This window comes from Colobus angolensis, unplaced genomic scaffold, assembly GCF_000951035.1.
Source record: "Colobus angolensis palliatus isolate OR3802 unplaced genomic scaffold, Cang.pa_1.0 Scaffold27, whole genome shotgun sequence".
In the NCBI taxonomy this organism is placed as follows: Eukaryota; Metazoa; Chordata; class Mammalia; order Primates; family Cercopithecidae; genus Colobus; species Colobus angolensis.
The window spans coordinates 4,284,215-4,306,264 of record NW_012115932.1 but is presented as its reverse complement, the minus strand read 5'-3'; the positions used below and the strand labels follow the sequence as shown (position 1 = coordinate 4,306,264).

The window sequence follows — 22,050 nt, the reverse complement described above, 5'->3', positions numbered from 1 at the left end:
GAGAGGGAGAGAGGGAGAGAGGGAGAGAGGGAGAGAGGGAGAGGAGAAATTTTACAACCTATCTTCTGTAAAGCCTAGTACTTAAAGGCTTCCTCTGCAAATAAGAACTTGGGTTCCACAATCCTTCATCTTAACCCAGCCATTACTTTCTGTTGATCCCAGGTATTTAGACAAACTCAACCATTAACCAGAAAATGTTTAAATTTACCTATAGCCTGGAAGTCCCCACTCTGAGTTGTCCCACCTTTCTGGACCAAACCGGTGTATTTTTTAAATGTGTTTGATTGATGTCTCATGCCTGCCTAAAATGTATAAAGCCAATATGCACCTGGGCCACCTTAGACACATGTTCTCAGGACCTCCTGAGGGCTGTGTCACAGGCCATGGTCACTCAAATTTGGCTCAGAATATATCTCTTCAAATATTTTACAGAATTTGGCTATTTTTCATTGACAAAATGAAGGCACACAGTTACTAAACAGTAGAGCCAAGGTTAACACTCAGGCTGGCTCCAGGGCAATGATTCTCAACTGGAGGCGCAGGGGAAGTGGAAGGGGACACTTAACCTTCCTAGGAATATTTGCAGTGTCTGAAAATATTTTTGATTGCCATGAGTTGGCTGTCATTTCAAGGTGTCATGAGTTGGGGGACATCTAGTGGGTTGAGGCCAGAGATGCTGATAAACATCTTACAGTGCACAGGTCAGTACCCCCCAATAGCAAAGAACTTTCAGTCCCAAAACGTTAATAGTGCTAAGGTGAAGAAACTCTACTCCAAAGCCTGGTCCTTGCTATTATGTCCAAGACTTGTGCCCAGAGAAAAGGGCAGGTGACCAGTGATCACCTCCCTTCCCTATGTAGCAGGTGTGTTACTTCCTGGCAGGTTACCTCAGCAGCAACAACTACAGGGTTGATATTATTTCACTTGCCTGAAGGCTGAATTTGACCTCTTAAAAGTCCTGTGAGAGCTCAGGTTTCCTAGCAAAAGCTATGAAATCTCTAGAAATAATAATTAAACATGTGACATTGGAGCAGAAATAGCAAATCACCAATAGAATAAAAATGAGATTCTAGAAAGATATCTGTGTACATGCTGTAATTTAAGACCAGGTAAAAATATCCTTTCAAAGCAGAGGAAGAAATCAAAAAGCAGGAGAGTGGAGTGTACGAGAACTCTCTGTACTGTCTATGCAATGCTTCTATAAATCTAAAACGATCCTAATGCTAACATTTTTTTTTTAAAGTAGAGGAAAAACTAGTACCTAAAGAGGAAAACATTAACATCAGATCTGTCTCATATCATACACAAAAATATACTTCAGATGGATGACGGAACTAAATGCAAATGAACAATGTGATAGCAACAAAAACTATAGATGTTTCAAAAGTAAATATAAAAATAAATATTTACAATCTTCACTTAAGGAAGTCCTATGAGACACAAAACCAACTGCAAAAAAGACTGACAGGTTTGAGACTATCTGTGTGGCAATACAATTGCACACTGGAGCAGCAAAGAGGATCAGTTTGGTAAAGAAGTAACCCGAGTTGTTTTTGCAGCTTTCTTCTGGGAGATAATCCAGAGCCAAAACTGAATCTCGGGTTACAGAAGTCAAAGGGAAAGGCCCTTGTGGGGAACACCCATTTGGCATCCCTCTCTAATTAGCTTCAGATTTAACAGGGAAATTTTTCTTCTTTCTCTCTTTTCCTGGTGTCCCTGGTTGAAGGAAGTCTCTGGCAAGCTGATGGATGTTATTGGTACATGGGTGTGACCTTAGGCCTAATTCTTGGTTTGGTTAGAACTGGCTCTTTTCTTATTATTTTAATGTCTGAACTGATATGGGTGACATTTCCTCCAGCAGTGGGGGCAGCTGATAATGACGACTGTAGGCCAGATGACTACTGAATGCCACACACCAAGATTACCCCAAAATGGCAGCACCGCATGACTCCCTCCAGTACCCCAAGAGACTAACCTAGAGAAAATATTCAGCTCCACATCCAAAACTCTGAAATTAACTTCCCCTGAGATGTGCAGAGTTTTATGCTCAAACTTCCGAAAAATATTAAAAATTCAAGATAGTCATTTTTTTCCGTATGAACTTGCACACTCTTTTTTTTTGTATGTATACACCATGATTCAGCAATGAACTTGTGCTCTTATCTCCAACAAGGAATATATCTAAATAGTCATATCCTTAAGGATATAAGTTTTTAGCAGAGTCAGGAACCTAGGAAAGAACTATACAAAAAGGTAGACAGCCCTCAGCCACCCCTTTGATGGTGTATCCACACATTTGCATTGTCCTATTATCTTTTCTTAGAGAATCAAAGGATCTTTCCAAGATCTTGGAGAAAGAGTAACAAATAGTACGTAAGATATTATATCAGAGTCAGTCTTGAATGGGAAAAATCAGATGCGAGTCCCTACTGGAAAGTGGAGCCTTAAATAGATCACTTGATCTCTTTGAGTTTCAATTTTCTCAGCAGTAAAATGGATTTAATTCATTCATTTAACAAATATTTAATAAGTTCCCATTATGTGCTAATTATACTGTTTCTACCAATCTTACAAATTTTATGAAAGAATTACATGAAATGACAAAAATGCTTTACAAAGTGTAAGTCATAAAAATAATTTGTAAGTTATTGTTGAAAATAGAAGATTTCTCTTGTTATTAAATAAGACTGAAGCCCAAAACAAAATAAGAAACGTTTGCCAGATTGTAGAACAACCAGAAGGAGGAATCCCCATTGCAATTCAAAAATTGCCCAAAAGCGGCCGGGCGCGGTGGCTCACGCCTGTAATCCCAGCACTTTGGGAGGCCGAGGCGGGCGGATCACAAGGTCAGGAGATCGAAACCACGGTGAAACCTCGTCTCTACTAAAAATACAAAAAAAATTAGCCGGGCGCGGTGGCGGGCGCCTGTAGTCCCAGCTACTCAGGAGGCTGAGGCAGGAGAATGGCGTGATCCCGGGAGGCGGAGCTTGCAGTGAGCCGAGATCGTGCCTGGGGGACAGAGCGAGACTCCGTTTCAAAAAAAAAAAAAAAATTGCCCAAAAGCTGGCTTTAAGGGACCACACCCAAGACTATAAATTGCTGACAGCCAGAGAAAACAAATATTTACTACAGCTTGAGCCTAAAGGCCTCCACTGAGAACCTAAAACTACACCGAACTGAAGCAGTGCATGTGTCTGATTCCCGCAGGGCCTTTGGAGAAAGCAGGACTCGAGGAATTTAGACACGAGAAGAGGGCTCAGGAATGCATCACCAGGGGCCATCCAGTCAGCTCCTAGCCCCATCCCAGGCCTGGCCTCACGGAATCCTGAAGATGAAACACCACCCACTCCACAAGCTAACAGTCCAACAACTCCAAACAACCGGCACGACCCCCAGAGTCCACCAGAGTCCACTTTCTCTCTCTCAAAGAGCTTCTTGTACTGCTGCTTATCTGTTCCAAGGAGTACCATGCACAAGGACAGCAGTATGATTTTAAAAACAGTAACAAAAACAAATAAAGATAAGTCAGTTATGTCCAAAAGCCCATTGTTAATAACAGGGATATAATGTCAGCAGAGCGCTATACTCAGAATGGTTTGGGGCAAAATCAAAGCAGAACCGGGGCACACAAATGAAATAAAGGACACTGCACTTTGGGAGGCCGAAGCGGGAAGATCACCTGAAGTCAGGAGTTTGAGACCAGCCTGGCCAACATGGCAAGACAGGGTTTACCCTGTCTCTACTAAAAATACAAAAATTAGCCGACGTTGTGGCACGCTTCTGTAATCCCAGCTACTCTCGAGGCTGAGGAACAAGAATCGCTTGGACCCAGGAGGCGGAGGTTGCAGTGAGCCAAGATCGTACCACTGCACTCCAGCCTGGGTGACAGAGCCAGACTCCATATTTAAAAAAAAAAAAAAGGAAGAAAGAAAGGACACTGAATATAAAGGTCTCAAATGACAAGAAAATACAGTAATACAATAATTAAACCCATCGAGGCATTAAGAAAGAAAAGTGACACTGTTTGCCAATTAGTATATAAGTCAGGTTCAGTATGTAAAAGATTCTTTTAAAAAATTAGAAAACTTAAAAAAATTCTTAATATACAAGACAAAATTGAGATTGAGAATAGGAACACAATAAACAAAAAGTAATGGCCATAATCCTCCAGCCCTGAAACCTCCTAAGAGCACCATATTTACTGTGCAATATTTTCATGCTGTTGTCACTGCAAGAAAGTTTATGACTTGCTAAATAGAGACCACAGTCTACAACTCCGGGGGTTAAAGCATATTATTTTATCATCCATAGAGATTCTAAACCACTTCCTGACCCCACTCTATCCCATCCCAGCCTGAAAATAACAAAAGGTTAAAAATATGTCCCCTTTGGAAATGAAGCTGCATCTTTACTAAAGCACTGGAAATATCTCCAAGTCACTGACATTTTTATATTTCTAGACCATGACAAAAGTCTCTCACCTACTTTAATTCTAATGTCATTTCAATATGCCTTAAACATCTTGATTATATCTTTAATGTGCCATTTACTCTGCAATAATCCACTGTACAAAAGCCTGCTGCCTCTCAAACAGAAGGTAAGTACATAATAAATCAGCTTGCAATGATTATTTTTTCCCAGCTCATACTCACAGCGAGCTCCTAAAATTTCATTTTATTTTATCATTTCCAATTCAGCCTCCGTTCTCCCCCTCCTCGTTGTGCTACTGTCTCCTGTCCATCCTGCCCACCCCTTTGGCATGGCTTCCGGCCCAGAGTTTACCACTCCAATCGGCCCTGCTGCTGCCATCCAGGGAAGGAAGAGCGGTCAAGCGTCTTAGAGAAAGACTCTTATTTGCTGGGGTAGAGGAAGGCAGCTAAGACCTATTTGCATATGCTTTTATTCCATTTCCACACCCTGCACGCTAACCCTCTCTGGAAAGTCCCTTCTAGATCCCTCCTCGGCACAGCGAGGGAGGAAGAGGCTGGGCCGGAATGGAAGGTTCCAGCCTGGCAGGGTCAGGTTCTCTCCGGGGGGCTGAGGGGAAAGCCTCCACCTCCCTCCTCATGCGTGCAGGGTACAGACCCCCGGGTCGGGACCCTCTTGCAGCACGTGTCGGGAGCAGGCTGCTGCTTTGGCCTGCGGCGCTCTAGAGCGTTCTGTGCAGGATGCGCCTGCTCCCCTGCAGCCTCCCCCGAGGAAGTTCTGGTCAGGCGCTGGGTCCCCAGGCTTCCTGTCTGTACTATCCGCAGCCCCGCGGGGAAATCCCGAGAGCTTTGTCGGCTGCCCAATGAGCCTGTTGGCTTTCAAGTGCGCGCGGGCTGAGTTTCAGCCAAAACCTCAATTTAAACGTTAATCAAAAATAAATAAATAACATGTGTGCAGGCATTTAAAAAGAGAGACTCTGCCTTTGGGGTGAAGATCAGGGAGAAAACTCCCTTGTTTCATTGCTGCAGATACACGAGACCTGGATTTGCTCACCCCTTTGAACAAAGGGATTCTTTGAATTGTAAACTGACTGCTTGAAGTGAGCACCGACCTGGCAGGCGGAACACTGAGAAATATTCCTGAGCACCTTTCTCTGGAAATGTGAACATTCAAGGCAGTCCTGTGTGTCAGCTAAAGGGAACAGTCATAGCTAAATTTTAATGGGCACTTACTAGGCACCAGGCACTCTGCTAAATGTATCACGTGCATCATTCCCCTAATCCCACAGCAATCATAGCAGGTAGCCCGAATTATTATCTCCATTTTATGATTCCCATTTTACTGATGGGGGAATTTTATCTTTGGTGAGGTTAGGGGGACTTGCCTAAGGTCATACAATTAGTAAGTGTTTCCATGGGTGCCCTTAGCTGCTCCTTTTCCCAAACTGGAAAGAACTCACAAGGCCTTTGGAATGTGCAACTGCAAATTCAAATTCGCAGTCAAGAAAAATATAGCTTCCTTTCCTTGGTCATGTGCTCATGGACGGGAAAAGATCAGCTCAAAGGATTTTGCTTCCAGGCAGATGTAGTCACTTCCCTGACCTCCCCTGAGAGTTTTTGTTGCTTATCTTGCTGAGTTCCCAAAAAAAGGTTTGTTTGAACATCTACTATAGATAACGTTTTTAAAAGCAAATATTTATTGAGCACTTATTATACACCAGACACTGTTCATACCAACATGTTCTTATTTAATCCTCCTAAGAACCCTAAAAAGCAGATACTATTATTATTCTTAGATTAGAAATGAGGAAACCGAGGTTCCAAGAGAGTCAAAACTTGCCAGAGTTCACATAGCTAGAAAATATCAGAGCCAGGATTTGAATTGAGGTTTCCTGTCCCCAAATCTCTGAACCTGGTACACTGCATTATTCTGCCTCTCAAGGGGTCCACATCAAAACTATTTCCTTGTGTGAAATTCTCTCCCATTAGAAGGGAGCTCCTTGGGAGTGTGGGGTGGACCCAGGCATCGGAGTGGGCTCTGAGCATACCTTCAGGCACTCCAGCATCTGCTGAAAAGAGGTGGATGGATTGAAGGGAGGAAGCATAAGGGTGACCAGAAGAGTTAAGGGCACTCTTCACACATCCCACGTTGTATTAAGGAGTAAGCAACCTGTTTGTGAAGTTTTTATAAAAGGTTAAAAGCTGCATAATGTCAGTTAGTGACAATTCTGTTTAAAGAAATCAAAAATTATTTGGATCCATTAACTGGGGCTAGACTCAAATGGAATAAACAGAAGGAACTCAGCCCTGGCTGGTTTCTGCTAACAAGTACATTATCCCGTTCCAGTCAATTAACTCGACTTCGGCATTCCTAAGGGTTCCTTTATGACACCTGGGGGTCATTAGTATAGTTTTCCAGAAACAGGAAAACGGATGCTTGGAGCCAGAACTTAAATAGCTATATGCTGCCAGCTGTAAGCACCTCCATCCGCTGCCTTTTGCCTCGGGAGGAATAAACTCTAAAATCTTGAGGCAGGTTTTCCAGGATGATATATGAATTCAGCCTCATCCTTTTATAACCAAAATATATATCATTTTCGTTTCATTTTGTTGGGGGGGAAGATGGAGAAGAGCTTAAACATCATTTATAGAACTTATATTACATTATCTCATTTAATGCTTATAAGATGGGTATTCGTCTCCATTTCACAGACAAAAATCCAGCAGACAGACACTCACAGAAATTAAATAAATTCCTAGAGTTAAAAGCCAGTAAAGAAGCCCTGGCACGGTGGCCTCATGCCTGTAATCCCACCACTTTGGGAGGCCGAGGCGGGCGGATCACCTGAGGTCAGGAGTTCGAGATCAGCCTGGCTAACATGGTGAAATCCCATCTCTACTAAAAAATATAAAAATTAGCCGGGTGTGGTGGTGGGTGCCTGTAATCCCAGCTATTGGGGAGGCTGAGGCAGGAGAATCGCTTGAACCCAGGAGGGGGAGGCTGCAGTGAGCCGAGACCACATCACTGTACTCCAGCCTGGGTGACCAGAGCAAGACTCCATCTCAAAAAAAAAAGATGCTGGAAAGAGAGGAATGTGGAAGGAGTGTGAATCTTCTTTGCTGACAAGAGCACTGTCTTACCCGGTTTGGAGTCCCAATCCAACTAAATGTTATGCTACCTTTCTTATTTTTTAATAAGAATTTTTAATTAAGAATGCTACATTCTAAATTTCTCATAAATGCAAAAATTAACTGAATTACTGGGTTGGAGCTGTTGTCTACTCTCAGGAAGCAATCTTCACTGTTGTTATGAAGACTTTTTGAGGCCTGCGTTGTTTTTACTTTAATTCCAAGCAGCATCACTCTTCCTTTGGAACACCTCACTCCCTCCCTGTCTCCACCATTGAATTAGATATTTCAAAATGCACCCATACAGGCTGTCCTCAATTCTGCACAGCACAGTACTTCACCATTTATATAAGGGACTTGAGCATCCATCAACTTTGGTATCCATGAGAGGGTCCTGCAACAATCTCCCTTGGATACCAAAGGATTACTGTACTCTGTTAACTGAAACATGCATATATCAGAACCATGTCCTCAATTTGCATAATTCCGTGGTGATGTTGATATATGAGCTAAAGCTGATAAATCAACTCAATGTTATGTTATCTTGAGGAAGCATTAAATTAAACATTTATTCACTTTAATTTTGTGTTTTCCTTTTGAATTTTGGAGCCAATTTTTTCTCATGAGCCCTGGAAAAGCACAGACACACAGTGTCTAGAGTCCCTTATGTTTTACCTGGTTCCATGTAGAAGGGATGCTTTTGCTCTGTGGTTTACGTTGCACATACAGGGGACTTGAGAATCTTGCTGTTGTTCACCTTAAATGTCACAGTGTGGGCTCAAAAGTACAAAAATATAGACTGGAAAGATGACCCTCAAGTATGCCCTGAGTACTGTGGGGAAGTCTCCACCTGAATTCTTTGGCCCTCAGACTCTTTGATCTGGTGGTAGGAAATTGTGACATATACAACTATAAAAAAAATACCCCCAAGTGTCATGACAACCTTTGTGTTTCCAGCCCACTTGGTAGCTGAGATGCTTGGGGTTCTTAAACCCAGGAAATTCCCCAAATAGACAGCCACTGTTGGGTGTAAGGATTAGAGCCGGTACTTGATCAGCTGGCTTGCAGTTCAGCTGGGGTTCAGACTCGAGATGCAGCTCTCCCTTGTCTCTGCAGGTTCAAGTGAACCTGCTGGACTTCCTCTATCCAAAGAAAACTCTCATGTAACCAAATGCCCTTTGGCCCATGAAGGTGCTGCATACCAAGCAAAATAATCATTAGACACCCTCCTGGCTGCCACAGCCCACACTTTCTCCCTCCTTTCATCAGAGCACAAGCCTGTCTGGCAGAGATACCTTATACAGTGTTTTTGAATTTTCATTTGTGCAGAACTTTCCTCTGACCAGTTTAAAGATCTGTAAAGGCAACAAGAAATCATCAAAAAGCTGGGCTTTAGACTCTTGCTGAGAAAAACTAACTTAACCTCTCTAAGCCATTCTTCTAATAAAATCAGAAGTAACATATACCTGACAGGTTGCATTAAAGATTACATTTATTTTAAAAGCCAATAAAGTGCCAAACATAATACATGATCCATAGCAGCCCCAGGAAATGACAGAGCAAAGAGATTACCTACTAAATATCTTTGTTGTATGTCTCATGTGGCCTTTTCCCAAGCTGGACATCCAGAGCGCTGTCTAAAGCATTGCATGAGGGAAAGGGATCACATTACACTGCCAATATCAATATGCAGAAAAACAATAATGAGACCAGCTGTGTTTCTGCATCCTGAGAGTCTGCTCCTGAAACTGAAAATGTGTAAATGGGAAATCTCTGCCTAGCTAGAGGTGGAAACAAATGAACTGGGCCTATAAGAGAAGCACAGTATCCTCTCCTTCAGAAGTCCACAAGGGCTGAAGTACTGATGATGGCACACATGGGCACCATGGGTTGCTGTGCATACTAACGTTGCAGACTGCCATATCTGGAAGGTGAACAGAGGAAAGGCAGGCATGACTTACCAAAGGGAGCACATCCTTACCCAGCAAACTGAGGAAGTCACCGGTACTGTGGGCAAGGATTTAGACAAAAAATGTTCATGAGTAAAGCTGTTTTAACATCAAAATATTAGCAACAAATTTAATTGTCCCAAACTGGGAATTGGTTACATTATGGCACATCTACAAAATAAGCACATTTACTCTATTGTAAATGATGATGCTAAAGAATACTTAACTTTTTTAAACCTTCTAGCTGCCTTTTAAAAGGGAAAATAATGCTATAAAATGCTTGTTGTTGTCATCTAGTATCTGTGCAAAAAGCAAAGCAGCACACCAAAATGATAAAAGGAAGATAGGACTATGTGAAATCTTTCTTACCTTTTCTCATCTGTGCTTTCTACATTTAAAAAAAAAAAAAATTAAAGCCAGGTGCAGTGGCTCCCACCTATAATCCCAGCACTTTGGAAGGCTGAGGCAGGCGGATCACTCAAAGTCAGGAGTTCAAGACCAGCCTGGTCAACATGGCAAAACCACGTCTCTACTAAAAATACAAAAATTAGCTGGGTGTGGTGGCACGCGCCTGTATTCCCAGCTACTCGGGAGGTTGAGGCGGGAGAATCACTTGAATCCAGGAGGCAGAGGTTGTAGTGAGCCAAGATCATGCCACGGCACTCCAGCCTGGGCAACAGAGCAAGACTCCATCTCAAAAAAAAAAAAAATTAACCATATTAAACTTTTATAAAAAGGGAGAAATTGTTAGTTTTAAAGATAGATAAAGGAAGAAGAGAGGTAGGAGGAAATATAAGGGAAAGAAAGGAGATCAGAAAGCAGGGTTTCATAGATATCTTCCCCGCAACCTGCTTCCCCCTCTACAAGCCTTTCTACTCTGCCTCTTCAAAACCTCTGGGTGAGGAAAAACAACACTAGCCATGCTGCTAGTAAAAGATTACAGACTAGAAACATAGATCCAATGCACCAACAGATAGTAAATATTTATAGAGCAGAGATAAGCGCAATTTAAGGGTAATTCGAGGCAAAAAGAGGTTGTCTTTCTCACACATTCTAAAAGCATGAAAGTATTAAAAAAAAAAAAAAACTACCCAAAAGCTTTCAACCAAGTACAGTGATCTAGGACAATATGGGAACATCATCTTCTTTCAAACGCGTCTCAAGGGAAAATACAGTTTACAGCAGACAGTATTAAGGAAATGATTATGTAGAGCAGAACTTTTTGTAGTTCCCAGCCTGAGTCTGGTAAAAACCACGGCACAGTGTTGTGACCAGAAGGTTGGAGGATACAGACTGCTTGGCCGCCATCCCTTCACTTCCCCTTACCAAATGAGCCACCTACTTAGTCTCTGTCTGCCTCTGTCGCCTCAACTTGGGAATAGAAAAAATATTGGAGGCCAGGGACGGTGGCTCATGCCTGTAATCCCAGCACTTTGGGAGGCCGAGGCAGTTGGATCAGTTGAGGTCAGAAGTTCAAGACTAGCCTGGACAACATGGTGAAACCCCATCTCTACTAAAAATAGAAAAATTAGCTGGGCATGGTGGCACATGCCTGTAGTCCCAGCTACTCAGGGGGCTGAGGCACGAAAATTGCTTGACCCAAGAGGCAGAGGTTGCAGTGAGCCAAGATCACACCACTGCACTCCAGCCTGGGCAACAGAGTAAGACTCCATCACAAAAAAAAAAAAAGAAAAAGAAAAAGAAAAAAGTATTGGTACCTCACAGGGCTTTTATTAGGATTAAATGAGTTGCTGCATGTAAAATGTTTAGAGCCATTCTGATGTGTAGGAGGTACTCCATAAATAAACAGTTGATTATTCTGGTGGACAGTTATTATGTACTGGCTGCCTAGCATCCATTTCCCTTCCTAATACTATTCCAGATTTAACCCCTAGGCCACAGGCCAGCACGGGTCTATAGCCTGTTAGGAACCAGGTCACACAGCAGGAAGTGAGCAGAGAACAAGTGAGCCAAGTTTCACATGTATTTACAACTGCTCGCCATTGCTCCTATTACCACCTGAGTGCCACCTCCTGTCAGATCAGCAGCGGCATTAGATTCTCATAGAAGCACAAACCCTATTGTGAACTGCACATGCAGGAGATCTAGGTTACGTGCTCCTTATGAGAATCTAATGCGTGATGATCTGTCACTGTCTTCCATCACCCCCAGATGGGACCGTCTAGTTGCAGGAAAACAAGCTCAGAGTTCCCACTGATTCTAAATTATGGTGAGTTGCATAATTATTTCACTACATATAACAATGTAATAATAATAGAAATAAAGTACACAATAAATGTAATACACTTGAATCATCCAGAAACCATCCCTCTGCCCCAGTCCATGGAAAAAGTGTCTTCCACAAAACTAGTCCCTTGTGCCAAAAAGGTTAAGGACCACTGGCTTCAACCATTCTTCCAAACAATGATGATTGTTTCAGAAAAGGACCCATGACCCAATTCAGGCCAATAAGACAGAAATAATCAGAGGCTTGCGAAGAGTCTCCAGAAGAGACCCTCTCTCTTCCGCTGGATAGTGTTGAACATGAAGATGGGGCCTCACTAGGATTAAGCCTGTAATCTGAGCATCTCAGGGGCTGAGGCAGGAGGGTTGCCTGAGCCCAGGGGTTTGAGTCCTGCCTGGGCAACATAGCAAGCCCTTGTCTCTAAATAAATAATTTTTTTTTTTTTAGCTGGAGTCTCGCTCTGTCACCCAGGCTGGAGTGCAGTGGCGTGATCTCGGCTCACTGCAAGCTCCGCCTCCCAGGTTCATGCCATTCTCCTGCCTCAGCCTCCCCAGCAGCTGGGACTACAGGCACCCACCACCACACCGGGCTAACTTTTTATTTTTTTGTATTTTTAGTAGAAACAGGATTTCACCACGTTAGCCAGGATGGTCTCGATCTCCTGGCCCCATGATCCACCTGCCTCTGCCTCCCAAAGTGCTGGGATTACAGGTGTGAGCCACCATGCCCGGCCAATAAATAATTTTTTTAAAAAAGAGGAATATAGAGCCTGCAGCTACCATAGCCTTTTGGCTAACATAAGGGGGAGTCTGAAGCTACCAGAGATCTCCAGGTAAGAGTTGAAAATAAAGCCAATACTAAAGAAAGCTCTTGTTGATACCACAGAAGTCCCTTGATCTAGCCTCACCTGAGGTCAAATCGCCTGCTAAACATCTCAGCTATATAAAACAATAATCTGCTATTTAAGCCAGTTAAGTTTGGTCTTTTGTAATTTACACATAAGAATCCCTAATTGATCCACTTGTCTTAGATGAATAATCCTTTGCATTTCTTTCTTTGGACCCTGACTACATTCCAGGCATTCTCCGCGTCAATAGAATTTTATGAAGCCTTGAGTCTCACATTTCCTTTGATTTTCTCCGAAGAAAATGGAAGCAAATAAACCTTCAGCTGCCCTCGCTGTTTCCTACTTCAACTATTTCAAATCCCCACCCCAATTTCTAAGGTGCCCTCCAAAACCAACCACATGGCATGGAAAATGGTTCAGGCATCTGGAATAAGAAAAACGTAGAAATTAAGTCAAATGCATAAAACTCTGTGGAGAGTGAGTGTGTGTGTGTGTGTGTGTGTGTGTGTGTGTGTGTGTGTGTGTATGTGTTTTAATCCAGTAACTACCCAGGAGGGGAAGGCAAGAAATATGATTTGCAACAATATACTTACCCATTTTGATGAAACTCCACTACAAATAAATGTTTCTGGGACTTTGTGATGAGCTACCAGAAGGATGGAGCACATTAATCACACAGCTTTCAATCACCCCAAAACTTCCGCCAGAGTCTCACATCTGACAGATACCAATATGCACTTGTCGAATTGCCCGTCATTTGTGCTATGCCTGCTCAACCACAGCTGCAGCTATTTACTGAGCACCCACTATCCACCAGGCACTTTGCTGGGCAGTTCATATCTATTCTCTTAGATAATTTACCTCAAAGCACATCTGCATGATGAGTACTGAACTTCCATTCCAATTTATAGAGGAAAAAACAGGGTCAGGAAACTTGCTCAAGGCCAGACAGGTAGTAAATGGTGGTGGTAAGATTAGAGCCCTGCCCTAATATGTAAAAGACACATTGACAGTGAATCACACATCACATGAGTATCAGTAGATGAGCAAAAACGACCATGTGGTTACGAGATGCAAAGGTCAAGAGCAAAGATATTTAAGAGGTGGGAGGCAGCGTGATATAGAGGGAAAAAACAGGGGCTCACACAGATCTGCTGTGACCGAGCTACATGACCTTAAGCGAAACAAAGAATTCATTTATGCGTGTGTTCAACAAATATTCATCAAGGGTCTACTATGTGATTCATACTCAAGAAACAGCATAGAACAAAACAATGGAACTCTTCTCACGGAACTTGTAGTCCCACGAAGATGGCAGAAATGGAAAGACCCTTTGGGATCACCCTGTCCAATTCTCCCATTGACAGACAGAAAGACAGACCCAGACAGAGGAAGGGATTTGCCCAAAGTTACATACACAACAAGGTGGTTAGTGGCCGAGATGGACTAAAGCCTAGCTCTTCATATGGCCCACTACAACACTTCACAAATGGGAAGAAGGTTAACTGCCTGCCCCTAGTTCCACAGGACTCCCATGATAACTGAGGTGGAGTCTTTGAGAGCAGTAGGGAAGACCTATTATTAATATTATGAATAAAGATGTTCATGGCAGCACCATCAGAAGGGATGTGCACTTGCACACACACAGACATTGGAAACAACCCTAAATGTGCTTAAGTGAAGGGCTGTTAAGTAAACTATGATACATCAATATAGTAGATGCTTTTGCTACGAAAAAATAATAATAAATAACAAATGTTAGACTTACTGGCTTGGCCTGTGGAATGGCCACGGTGTTCTGTTAAGCTTGAGGGAAAGCAAGTTGTAGACCAATGAATATAACATAATCCAATTTCTTGTTTGTTTCTTCGTTGTAAGAATAAAATGTAGATGTGTTTGTTTCATATACTCATTTTTGAACATAGAGAAAGGTAATGAAAAGACATACAACACTGGTTTTCTCAAGGAATGGGATTGAAAGATCAAAGGTCAATTATTAACTTATTTATGTACAAATTATATCCCAGCACTTTGGGAGGCCAAGGTGGGTGGATCACCTAAGATCAGGAGTTTGAGACCAGCCTGGCCAACATGGTGAAACCCCATCTCTAATCCCAGCTACTTGGGAAGCTGAGGCAGGAGAATCGCTTGAACCCAGGAGGTGGAGGTCATAGTAATCCAAGATTGCACCACTGCACTGCAGCCTGGGCAACAGAGTGGAACTCCATCTCAAAAAATAATAATTGTTAAAAATTAAATTAAATTAATTCTATTGCTGGGAGCACTGGCTCATTCCTATAATCCCAGCACTTTGGACAGCTGAGGCAGAAAGATTTGAGTCCACAAGTCTGAGACCAGGCCGAGCAACACGGAGAGACCTCTTCTCTACAAAAAAAATTTTTTTAATTAGCCGAGTATGGTGGCGAGCACCTGTAGTCCCAGATACTCAGAAGGCTGAGGCAGAAGAGATCGCTTGAGCTGGGGAGATAGAGGCTGCAGTAAGCCATTATCGGACCACTTCACTCCAGCATGGGTGACAGAGCAATGCCCTGTCTAAAAACTAAATATAAGAATAAATATGGGCCAGGCGCGGTGGCTCAAGCCTGTAATCCCAGCACTTTGGGAGGCCGAGACGCATGGATCACGAGGTCAGGAGATCGAGACCATCCTGGCTAACACGGGGAAACCCCGTCTCTACTAAAAAAAAAAATATAAAAAACTAGCACGAGGTCAGGAGATCGAGACCATCCTGGCTAACACGGGGAAACCCCGTCTCTACTAAAAAAAAAAATACAAAAAACTAGCCGGGCGAGGTGGCGGATGCCTATGGTCCCAGCTACTCGGGAGGCTGAGGCAGGAGAACGGCATGAACCCAGGAGGCGGAACTTGCAGTGAGCTGAGATCCGGCCACTGCACTCCAGCCTGGGCAACAGAGCGAGACTCCGTCTCAAAAAAAAAAAAAAAAGAATAATTATGTTTAAGTGGTTTGTCTAAGGTCACACTGGAAGGTGGAAGAATCCACAGCATGGATAAAGCATAGGCAGCCTAATTCCAGAGCCATGCTCCCAGCAATCAAACTGTAACTCAAGTTCCACCCAGTCCAGGGGTCTTTCTAAAGCAAGTAAAATCCTAGAAAGCCACAAATACATGACTATAGTCAACATTCTTCACTTTTATTTTCACATGAACATGCGTGGAGCATGGAGAGAATCAGGAGCCTGCTCCAGGCTAATGATGCATTGAGATTTAAGTAACTCACTCCAGGTCACACTGCAGTGTGTCATGAAGCCAAGATTTAAATCCAGGTTTTCCTCCTTTCTGAGCTTACCCTCAAGCACATACCACACCACCTGCACTTCAATCAGAATGAAGGAAAAATAAATAGGAGGTTCGTATGCATATAAAGACCATGAAACTTCCAGGAGTTTCTTTTTTTTTTTTTTCTTTTTTTAAATTTTACTTTAAGTTCCGGGATACAAGTGCAGAACATGTAGGTTTGTTACATGGGTATACGTGTGCCATGCTGGTTTGCTGCACCTGTCAACCTGTCATCTAGGTTTTAAGCCCCGCATGCATTAGCTATTTGTCCTAATTCTCTCCCTCCCCTCGCTCCCAATCCCCCAGTTGGCCCCGGTGTGTGATGGTCCCCTCCCTGTGTCCATGTGTTTGTTATTGTTCAACTCCCACTTATGAGTGAGAACATGTGGTGTTTACTTTTCTGTTCTGACTTCCAGGAGTTTCATTGTCCCTAAGGACTCACAACAGCCACCAAGGCTGCCACCTCCCTCTGGAAAGTCTTGATTTAAAGGTTCTTTCAACAGGAAGTGTTGCCAACTCAGATAGTACCTTGATCAGTGCAGTGGCTGGAAGCTTTTGCAGCCATGTCAAGAGGACACAAGTAATATCATTGTCAGGCTTGAAATATTATCTAAGAGGCAGCTGAAGGTCATCCTCCAGGCTACTAATGTGGTCATCAGAGTGTGTGAGTGATGAACAGTGTCAGCCTACATTAGGCCCCCAAGACCCATTTACTGTTACTCTCCACATATCCTATTAGAACATTGTAAATCACAGTTCCATCTCTAGTGATGTATCCTTCTGGGGCAGGGGGCGGCTGACATTTAACATGCTATTGACCCAGAGCAGGCTTCTAAGTCTCTTGGCACTGCCTGTTTGCACTTGTGAAATAAAAGTGAGGAATTAAGGCTACATGGCAGGCATGATGGCTCATACCTGTAATCTCAGCACTCTGGGAAGCCAAGGTGGGAGGATTGCTTGAGCCTAGGAATTCGAGACCAACCTCAGCAACAGAGGGAGATGCTGTCTCTACAAAAAAAAGAAAAATTAGCCAGGCTTAGTGGTATGCACCTGTAGTCCCAGCTACTAGGGAGACTGAGGCAGGAAGATCACCTGAGCCCAGGAGGTCCAGGCTGAGTGAGCCACTGCACTCTAGACCGGGTGATGGAATGAGACCCTGTCTCAGAAAAAATAAAGGCTACGTGTATTTATAGGTTGTTGCCCAGGTTTGGGAGACATGTGTCGAGACTGCATTAGTTTCTGACAGTTGCATGACATTTCTGTGGGTCTCAGTAGAGTTGGTATTTGGGACAAGGGCTGTGAATTCATACTCAGTTCCTTTCCGAGCACTGACCCTGGCTAGTTCCAGGGCCTGGGACCCACTGTTCTTTGCACGGCTTCATTTCTCCCTTTCATTTGGTGCAGGAGACAGTGTAAGCCTGTGCTGGGGCTCCCAGAAAAGCAGGGATGCCAAAAAGTAATGTTTCAAAAGCAATAAGGACTTCAACAAAAATACCAAGGTGGTTTCCTCAGGGGAAACAACTGATGTTTTAAAATTTCCTTATACTAAATTTATGGGTTTTGCTTATGGGAGAAAGCACCATAGTCTTTCCATATTTATAATCTCCCAATCTGACCCTGTTCTGAAAATGTGCAAGATTTTGACCCCCTCCCTCCAACACTTTGTTCGAAAAAAATTTCTAAAAACCTCCATGCTCTATTTTTTTTAAAAAAGAGCAGTTTCCCAGAGCTACCTCACAAGAGTCCACATTTACACGCAAGAGGATACAGATCACTTACCATGAGACCAAAGAAGTATATGCAAGAGTGCTAATACTCTAGCATTTTCATAAGTTCAAATTAGGAGACATAATCTAAATGTCCATCAACACAGTTGTCATTAAATCAATCACAGCATATCCACTCTGTACGATACTAAAGTGAATGTGGCAGATCTCTACGCACAAAAATGAAACATTCTCCAGAAACCATTTCTAAATGAAAAAAAGCAAGATGCAGAGCAACGTATAGTAGGCTCTCATTTGGGTTTTTTTCAAAGTAATCTATATTCACGTATGCTGATTTATACATGAAATTTTTCTGGAAGGATAAACAAGAAACTGTTTCCAGCAGTTGCCCCGGGGCTTAGATTAGGCGGCTTGAATAAAAGGGAATGAAACTTTATTTTCATTCTATACACTCTTGTACTCTTTAATTTTTCTCATCATTCATGTGCAGAATTTCTATTTAAATAAACAAAAGGGCTACATTTATGTACCATGTTGTTATCAATATTAATAATAGAAGATAATGAAAGATCATACTCTGTCAATACCAATTAGAAAGTATACATTTATTTAAAACACCAGTGGAGCATTCATTACGTGCAAAATGACATACTGCATACACTAGCCATGCCAGAGACCTGGCTCCTTCCTTTAGGAGGCCACAGAAGTTACCATCTCCAACTCTGGAGGGAGTTGATTCAAGGTGTACCAAGGATCCACCACTTCCTCACAGTGTGACTGTGGGAAAATCAGATCACCTGTTTTTTTGTTGTTGTAGTTTGTTTTGTTTTTTGCTTTTTTTTTTTTTCTTTCTTTTTGAGACAGAGTTTTGCTCTTGTTGCCCAGGTTGGAGTGCAATGGCACGATCTCAGCTCAACCTCTGCCTCCAGGGTTTAAGCAATTCTCCTGCCTCAGCCTCCCGAGTAGCTGGGATTACAGGCACCTGATACCATGCCCGGCTAATTTTGTATTTTCAGTAGAGACGGGGTCTCTCTGTATTGGTCAGGCTGGTCTCGAACTGCTGACTTCGAGTGATCTGCCTGCCTCGGCCTCCCAAAGCGCTGCGCGTGAGCCACCATGCCCGGCACCTCTGTTTCTTTATCCTCAAAATAAGGATATTCAAAGAGCCTACTCTTCCCACCCCCATAGAGCTATTATGAAGAATAAAAGAGATAAAGCAGGTGAAATGCACATCCCTGGTTCTTAGTAAATGGGAACAAGTATGACAAGTGTGGGCCAATGTTATGACAGGTGTTGTCCTCTATTTGAACTCTACTTCCTTTCTCAAAATCTGGAACCTCTTCATTTTTGATAACTCACCATTCCTCCCTATATGAACATGCTATCTGAAAACAGGAACAAAATAGATTCAGAGAATTAAGATGCTTAGAAGAGGAATCTGAGCTAAGCCTTGAAAGGTAAGTAGAACTTCAATAGGTGGGGGTGGGGGGCGGGGGGATGGAAAGAAGGGAAAACAGGACTTCCTTGCTAAGGAAGCAACATGAATTAAGAGAATGCCACAGTAAATATGTCAGAGGAACGGCCAAGAACCCGGAATGGGTACCTCCATCATGGGAGACCAGTGGGGCAATCTTGGTAAAGTTTCAAATCCTGTGATGAGGAGTTTTAGAACAAAGTAGATGCTGAAGGTGAGGAACAATGGAATTTCTTGACCCAACAAGGAAGTGAAGAGGGCAACCAAAGTGAGAATGGAAATGAGAAAGAACCTGAGTTACTCTAAGATGTGGACTATCTAGGGTTTGGTGACCAGTTGGATGTTTAACTAGAGAGGGTGAGGAAGAAGTTAAAGACCAACTCCAAACTTTTAGTTAATACAATAATTCCGAGCTTTCCCTGACAGTTGGAGGTGGAAATGGGGGTACAAGTGCGTTTGTGTCATGTTACCAAACACAGTTTACTCTTTTATTTTTAATTCGCAACCTGTCAAAAGCCCTGAGCCTGCTTCTCTTTCATTCATTCAATAAATATTTATCGAGCACCTATTGTGCATCAACTGCTGTGTTATAAGCCAGAAATACAACAGTGAAGAAAACACAATCCTTGATCTCACAGACCATAAAATCGACTTGGGGGTCCAGGAAGGTGAACGGACAATCACAGTAATGCTCAGAGAGGAGAATTCATGGGATATTGGGATTTCAAGTAGGAGCACCTACCCCAAGTTTGGGTTTCCCTAGAAACTTAGGAAGTTGTTTCAAAGCTGAGCACAGAAACGGAAGTAGGATTTAAGAACGCAAAGACCGGAAAAAATATTTTTTCAAGCAGAGAAAACAGCAAGTATGATGGCCCTTGAGAGGCAGAGGAGCTACAGAGGTAGAATGTGGCTGGATGGAGGATGGGAGATGAGGTGTGGGCTGAAGTGGGACCAGATCACCACATAAGGTGTTTGGACTTCATGCCAAGGAGTCATTCTCTGGATATTTCTCAGAGCCAGTGTGAGGTAGCAGCCACCCTTGCCCTTACAGCTCCAATGTGCACACTTAGCAGGGTGGCCTCTCGGCACATGTGCCTGGGAGCCTCCCCCAAAAGCCTGTGCAGAAGCACGAGGCAAGCCAATGAAGCAGAGCCAAGTTTTGATTTGAAAACGATGACTTTGCTTTTGTATCAGATTTCTAAATCGGGGTTTTTTATTTCAGCCCTACCAATGTCATGTGCACTGAGTTCCTCCTTTCACCCACTCTTAAAAAAAAAAAAAAAAACCCTTGTGCAAACATCCACATGAAGGTAGATATATGGGTATGACAAAGTAGGACATTCTTAAGTACAGAACATTATCTGTAGACTTTTCCCATCCTTTCATTTGCCAATCATAATAGCTCCCAAGGTTCAGTTCTTAAAACCATTGTCCCACCCTTAGGACACAGTAAGAGCCAGTTTTATTTTGATGTTGGTTCTGATGCTTGTAAATGTTATGTAACTTGTCCAAGATCATCTAGCAATATCTAGGTTTATAAGGGCAAAATAGCTTGGTTTGCTGCTTCACTACTTACTTCTCCCACTCTCTTCTCTCCATTTATTTTCTCTTTCCTTTCTACTCTCAGTTGCAAATAATAAAGACTTGTGTGCTTGCCTTAAGCAATGGAGATGGGCAAGAATGTGCTATGGAAATAATAAGGTGGATATATAGGGGAATCCAAGACCCTCAGTAGGGCATCAGTAGGAACAGAAACATCTCAGAGGCCAGTCTTGGAGATGCTGGCCCTCAATCCAAGGAGGCCCCAGGTCTACATAGCAGGAGGTCCTTGCCCTTGAGTGTCTGCCTTGAGTCTCTGTGAGTCAGCTGTTTTCAGGGAGTTTGAGTCTCCCTCCTCTCTAGATAGGGCCCTGAGCTATAGAAAGGAAATTATCAGGGTAACTGGAGATATCAGACTGAAGATTAGACAATAGTATTGTTAAATTTCCTGAATTTGATCACCATATTTTGATTGTGTAAGAGAATAGCCTTAGCCTTATTCTCAGGAAATATATACTAGAGGATTTAGGAATAAAGGGGCTTGATATGTGCAAACTACTTTCAGATAGTTTAGGAAAAAAGTATATGGTGTGTGTGTGTGTGTCTGTGTATTGTATAATGAGACAGAGAGAAGCAAATGTGGCACAATGTTTACAGTTGGTGAATCTGGTTTAAAAGTATTTAGAAGTTCTTATTCTTGCATTCTCTCTCTCTCTCTCTCTCTCTCTCTCCACATATACATACAAGAGAGTGTCTCACTATACTGCCCAGGCTCAGGTGCAGCAGCCCGATCCTAGCTCACTGCAGGTTCAAATTCCTGGGCTCAAGCAATCCGCCCACCTCACATTCCCAAGTAGCTGGGACTACAGGCATGCAGCACCACGTTATTTTATTTTTATTTTTTTGTAGAGATGGGATCTTGCTATGTTGCGCAGGCTGATCTTGAACTCCTGGCCACAGGCAATCCTCCTGCCTCAGCCTCCCAAAGTGTTAAGATTACAGGCATGAGCCAGTGTGCTTAGCCTTGAAAATAAGTTAACAAATGAGATTATAGGAAACAACATTAATTTTTTTTAAAGGCCAAAAATGTAGTCTTGGACCAGATGCATAAAATGACTGGTTTAAAACACTGTACCAGTGCCTGAGCCCCATGCCAGAACAATGGAATCTGCATCTCTGGGGCTGAGTTCTAGGAACTGGCATGTTAAATAAGCATCTCAAGTGATTTCTATGTGTGCTAACAAGCACAACTTTCAGCTATTGTGTCAAGACCATTCCACATTTCTCACAACTTCAGCCTGCTGAGGTATTTCTTAGATCAAAATTCTCAGTGAATAGAGGCTCCAATAGCCCAGTCTATCTTGGATGCCAGGCCCCTTCTCAGGCTGCTACAAA

The 22,050-nt window shown here is 42.8% G+C and overlaps 1 long non-coding RNA gene across 1 annotated transcript in view; it reads right to left on the bottom strand.

Moving 5' to 3' along the window:
* Positions 1–5,220, bottom strand: part of LOC105515795 — a 19,948-nt gene extending 14,728 nt beyond the window's left edge. Inside the window, exon 1 of the long non-coding RNA XR_001002389.1 lies at positions 4,653–5,220. This is a non-coding gene — a long non-coding RNA (uncharacterized LOC105515795). The remainder of the gene's footprint in view (positions 1–4,652) is intronic.
* Positions 5,221–22,050: the final 16,830 nt, after the last annotated feature.